The following is a 6,516-nucleotide window of genomic DNA, read 5'->3' on the forward strand; positions in this document are numbered from 1 at the left end:
GCTTGAGCTGTTCTCTCCAGTTCGAGTGGCAAATGTTAAAAATCAAGTTTCAAAAGAGTATTGTTTCATCCCATAGGGTTTAATTATTTTGGATGAAGTTAATAGCGCGCCTGGCTGGCTCAGGTGGTAGTGCATGCGACTCTTGATCTCAGCGTTGTAAGTTTGAGTCTTGCGTTGGATGTGGAGTTTACTTAAAAATAAATCTTTAAAAAAAAATTAAGCAGGGCCCCCCGGGTGGCTCAGTTGGTTATGTTTCTGGCTCTTGATTTCGGCTCAGGTCATGATCTCACAGTTGGTGAGTTCTAACCCCACCTAGGGGCTCTGCGCTGACAGTGCAGAGCCTGCTTGGGATTCTTTGTCTTCCTCTCTCTCTGCCCCTCCCCTGCTCTCATGCGTGCCCTGTCTCCAAAATAAATAAGTAAACATTTTTTTTTTTTAATTTAAGAAGCAATTATTTTGACTAATGGATCTTCTGGATTTGAGAATAAAAGAGTGTAAAGAAAAAACAGTATTGGGGTGCTCTCTCAGTCAGTAGAGGAAGTGATTCTTGGAGTCTTGAGTTGGAGCCCCATGTTGGATGTAGAGATTACTTAAATAAAAACTTCAAAAGAGAAAAAACAGTATTATGGTGTGATTCTACTTTTGTATATTTTTAGTATACACAAAGAAATCTGGAGTTACAGCTTATATCAGTGGTTATGTCTGAGGGAATGGAGGTGATTACAAAGACTTTCTGTAATGTACTTCTGTAGTATCTTAGATTTTTCTATGAACTAGATTTGTAATCTGAAAAAGGTGGACACATGTTCAAGAACTGTACACACAGGTAAACTAAACCACACAAAGTAATTTCCCCAGGATAAGTGTTGAAGTGAACTAACCTACTTCTATCATCTTTCAAGCAGAAAAAACGATGCTCCCTCTCCTTAAGGAATGGATCATTTTCTTCTCATTTAAAGACAAAACGAAGACATGGATGAGCTGGCTTCTAATTGTTTTGAATTACTCCTCGCTCCTGAAACGCACCCAAGCTGTGTCCATTTTGTCTGTCAGCAGCCCCACTAACTTCTTGCATGAGTGTTTTCTTGCTGTTTTCTCAGAGATGAATGAAGCTTTCCAGAAAGTTCTACAACTTAAAAACCCAGTTCCAGACTTTCCTCCTCCCAAGAGTCTGCTTTAGCAAAATAAATGTGTTAGTTAGGCAGTACTTTGCACATGCTGAAAGTCTGATGGGGGGGGGAGGTGGGGGCTGAGATTCTTGCATTTCTAACAAGCTCCCAGGTGGGTGGCAGGAATGCTGGCCTGAGGATCATAAGTATTTCTGACCCTATTTCACCTTCCGACTAGCTTCTCTAACGTGATCCCTTTCAACAAGGCTTTGTATACAGCTGGTAATAACTAACTATGCTTAGCTATTAGCTAACTTAGCAGAGTAATTCCACATAGTAATGAATTTCCCATCTACCCCGTCTCCCTTCCCACATAGTGCTTAACCCTGGCTATACTTTAAAATCACCTGAGGAACTTTACCAAAAAAAAGGCAAGGACCCTTGGCCAATACAATTTGACCTTGTGAACGGGGGATCCAGGCATTGATAGCTTTATTAATTTTTAAAAATTTTCTTAAAATTTATTTATTTATTTTGAGAGAGAGAGAGAGAGAGAGAGCACAAGTGGGGTAGAAGCAGAGAGAAGGAGAGACAGAATCCCAACCAGACTCCGCGTCATCAGCGCAGAGCCTGATGGGCTCAGAACTCAGAAACTGTGAGATCATTACCTGAGTGGAGATCAAGAGTCTGGATGCTTGGCTGACTGCGCCACCCAGGCACCCCTAGGCATTGATAGCTTTAAAAAAGCTTCCTGTGTGGTTCTAAGATGCAACAAGCGTTGCTCTGTGCTTCAGTCACTGAAGGGGAGATAGGGGAAGGTGAAAGAGAAATAGTCTGTCATCTCCGTTCCTTAGAGGTACAGAAAGAACTCAGAACTAAGATACTTGGGATACACACTTCTACCCCCGTGTAGATTACCTACAAGATGAGAAAGGGACGCACCATGACTGTGGGGTAAGTCTAGACAGACCAGGACTGAGCCTTGCAGAGATTTGGGTGCCCTGGTGCAGCGCACGCAAGACGGGATGACTCCCACATCCTCTAACCTGGCCCAGAAATAGCAGAAGGGGCTGCTGGAGCTGCAGGGCCAAGGCTTCAATGCCCCACGTGGGGCCATAACTGAACATCCTATGGGGTGGCTGAGGAAGCCATTGGACACCTTGGGGGTTAGACTTGGATATACCACGCCCAACAGAACAAGTTCAGGAGAACTTTGTTGGATTATAAAAAGACATGTAAAAAGAATGTAAATTATGTTGAATTACAAAAAGATAACCCTATTCCCTGCTAACGAGTTGCAGACCAAGATTCACATCCGTTACACTAGTAAAGATTAAAGTGTGAGCCCTGCAGAAGCACTGTATTTGTACTTTATATAGAGTTCTTGACTAGCAGAGGGCCTTCAGTACCCAAGGGAGAGAACCTGTGGGGAGCAAGCATCCCAGACCAGCCTTTGCCAAAAGTTTCCAGGCCCTTTCCCAAAAAAGAATAGTGGGTCGGATGTCCAGGACTCTGCTCCCTACTCCCCCTTCCCCCGCCCATACCTCCATGTTTTTATCATTTGTAAAGCAAAACAACAACAACAACAAAATGTTATGTTTGTTGTAACTATCAAAAAGATGACGATAACTACTGCGGTGGTTTGTCTCAATGGAGCATTTATTTAGTCTGCCTGAGTTCTTGGTCCTTAATCTCTAGTGTATATAAACTGAGTTAACTAAACACTCCTGATTCCTCCCAGTAACCACATATCTGAGTCCTGAAAGCAGTGAAAGGGTTTTATCCTTCCTTTTTAAAGAAAAAAATGAAGCTCCACGTGGGTGGGGATTTTTGTGTTTTGCTCACTGATGTATCCCAGACACCTAGATCAGTGTCCGGCACACAGAAGGCACTCAGGAAATATTTGTTGAATGAATCAAACTGCATCGCTCTCCTGTGAAGGCTTGTCCCACTATAAGGCCAAAGGTGCCACCAGTCCCACTGAGGAAAGTGGCCCAGAGGCTTCAGCAAGGGGACCTCTTGGGAGGAGGAGGAATCTGAGGAGGACCTACCCAAGGACGTAAGGGCACCTGCTGGCTGATTCTCCACTCTGGCTCTTGTAGTGGATGCAAGCTTGCTGTGATAGTTTGGACTAATAGAGCTGATGTCCTCAGATTATGTAGCTCAGTGGTTCTCACAGTGGACTAGCAGCATTCCCAGATAATTCTGGGAATGTACTAGCAATGCAAATTCTCAGGCTCCACCCCAGACCTCCTGAATTAGAAACTCTGGGGGTCCAGCCTCGCAAGGTGTCTTAACAAGCTCCCCAAGTCGTTCTAATGCCCTCTGAAGTTTGAGCATCACTGATGTAGCAGGATGAGGGGCAAGAGGATGAGCTGGAGAGGGGACAAGGATTGGAAGTTCGGGGCCCATTTTGAGTCTTAGTGTGGGGTCTGCATCCAAGCAAAAAGATGCTTCCTGCCTTCCTGCGGTTCCTCAGGGAGCTGGTGATGAATACTGTTTAGAACACATGGGGTAGGCATGAGTTTCTCTGGTGAGAGTCCCTGTGGAATACTCGAGGCCAAAAGTGTGGGCAGGGAAAGAGTGAGGTTACAGTTTTCCCTTGCTCTAAACATAGTTCTGACCAGGACGTGGTGGATGGTTGTTCTGTTGGAATTGTAGGAGATGAGGTGTAGTCAGGAGCGCAGAACATAAATGAAGCTGTACGGTACAAGAAACCCAACTCTCTGGGAAAGGTCAAGAAGACAGCAATTATCAGAGAATTGAAGTAGGGGAAATCAGAGAGTGGGCTTACTTCATTCAGGAGTCCATGAAGACTCCTGGGGAGACAATGTTACGACCTCCTTTCTTTCCCTTCCTTGGCAAAAGAAAGCTTCTGACTGAACTGTAAATTTTAATGCAGCTACTCATTCAGGGATTTAAGTTTTCATGATGCAGGCCCAAGAGCCAGGGCCCTCTGCTACCCACCCCTCACTGGATCCAAATACCCACTGGTCACATATACTTTGTGTGGCATCTATGTGAATGTTATACATAGCAGGCCAACTGTCTTGATGGGTCAGGATCAATAGCTCTCCCTGGGTTGATAATGTCTTCCCGTTTGCAATGGCTTATCTTCAACCCTGGAGGAACATGAGGGAAGCTGTCAAGTCTGAGATGAAGAAGAAAGAATTGGGAGTCTCCAGGAGGGAAAGAGGAATCAGTCAGTGGTAAAAGATTTGTTCCATTTGAAGGTGCCAAATCTTGTCAAAGGAGGGACTATCCACTGATGATGGAGTGGCATTTCCAATTATATCTTGACTACAGCAGAAAAATGGTGGTGCCATCTTCTTCCTTTGTGATTTGAGATCTTCTAAACCCAGGGCTGAATAGGTGGAGGTAATGAACCACAGCCTCTGGGCCCCTTGCACTACAGAAAGCTGATCTGGTTCAGATACCATCTATGGAGGAAAGGAGAGAGGAAGTCATGCTACTTTCCCTCCAAATCAGTACCACTAGCATCATTTGTCAGTGAATTGAGTAGCAAAGTTCATCAGGCTTACAGAGTAGAGTTCAATGCCACTATGTAGGACATCAGAACTGTCTAGTACGTTGTAAAATGTCCCTAGTCTCAGTTAAGAGGCTCAGCTCGGGGCCAGGAAACACAGCTGTGGCTGGGCTTCTTGGTGGTTCTTGAATGGCTCAGAACTTGAAAGTCCCAAGAGCTGAGGGATTACCCGAGGCACAACTACATTTATTATTATTATTTTTCAATGTTTAGTTTTCACAGAGAGAGACACACACACAGAATCCATAGCAGGCTCCAGACTCTGATCTGTCAGCGCAGAACCCAATGCAGCCCTCAAACTCATGAACTGTGAGATCATGACCTGAGCTGAAGTCAAACAACGGACTGAGCCACCCAGGTGCCCCAGGACAACCACATTTATATCCATGATTCCACTGCAAATCTGAACCTATCCTGATAGAGCCTAAGGAAAGAGTTCTTAATAGTTCAGAGTCCTGTCTGTCCTATGGGAAGGAAGTCTTGTTCCTCCCATGTCAGGGTAGAGTGACTAGGAAAAGGTTTAAATGCAGCCCAATGGCAAAAGCTCAAGTCGAGAAGCCATGCAAACTTTGTTCCTAGCTGGATAGAGCTGACTGATGAGTGGTGAACTGAGGTCAGAAGGTAGCACATCTGCCTGCATGGCTGTGTTTGACTGGAGAGGGGAGGCAGGGTTGTAACTAGCTTGTCCCAAACCAGATCTGAGCAGTGCAGAAGTGTTCTACGCCGCTCCTGGTTCTGCCCACCCCCCCCCCTCCCCCAGCAACTCTGGTTAGGCTGTCTGGAACTTTTCCTTCAGTATTCATCTCAGCGTGAAGCCAGGCGCATAATCTTGAGATAATGTGAAGCAGTATGCTGAGGTGTACAATCCTTGTGGCACCCCTCACTGAATGGTACAGAAGCACCGAGACTAGACTTCCTTCCTTGTTTTAACGAACTCTTCCAGCAGGAGGCAGCACTAACTTGAGTATTGTGGCTGGAAACTAAAACACACACACACACACACACACACACACACACACACACAAAACTTTTCGTAAAGAACCTAAGAATAAGGAACAAATGACAGCTCAAAGGTCTTCCTTTATTTTTACTTTTTAAAATTTTTAAAAATGTTTTATTATTTATTTTTTGAGAGAGAGCGAGTGAGCGAGCGAGCAGGGGAGGGCCAGAGAGAGAGGGAGACACAGAATCCAAAGCAGGCTCCAGGTTCTGAGCTGTCAGTGCAGAGCCTGATGTGGGGCTCAAAGTCCAGAACTGTGAAATCGTGACTTGAGCCGAAGTCAGTACTCAACCAACTGAGCCACCCAGGTGCTCCCAAAGGTCTTCCTTTAAAAACCAGCTTCCTGTGCTATGGCCTCTTAACAGCTGGAGGAAGGAGGGATTTGCTTCCATTTTGGCCATGGGGTCCCCTCCCTCCCTGCAGGGCACATTCAAGTCATATTCTTTGGAATGTGTACATTCAAGAAAACCTAATCTTCAGGGGTTGTGCTTTCCCCCAATCAATCTACAGTTTTCTCTACTCCTCATATTCATTTAACCTGTTGCAGATGAGGAGGGAGGTTTGTTCTAGTTATTTCCAGAAAATGAGGTATCAACTGCCTGTCACTGGGGTGTTGGCTCTTCCATGCAGGAATACTTGTCCCACAGCACATGGCACCTGTCCTCTGCTTAGAAGGGCAGGGAGGGTTGGCTCTGCTAAATTCTGAACCTCATTTTGAGGGGGCCAGGTTTGTGATTTCAGCAACAAAAGCTGAATATACAAGATAAGAATCATGCGCAGGCTCAATCCCTAAATGTGTTACCTCCACTAGGTCAGCTCCTGGAAGGCAGTGCTTTGTTGTGCCCACTGCTGTCTCTAGT

The sequence above is a fragment of the Panthera pardus genome, unplaced genomic scaffold (genome assembly GCF_024362965.1).
Source record: "Panthera pardus isolate Hobbes unplaced genomic scaffold, ASM2436296v1 HiC_scaffold_13, whole genome shotgun sequence".
NCBI lineage: Eukaryota > Metazoa > Chordata > Mammalia > Carnivora > Felidae > Panthera > Panthera pardus.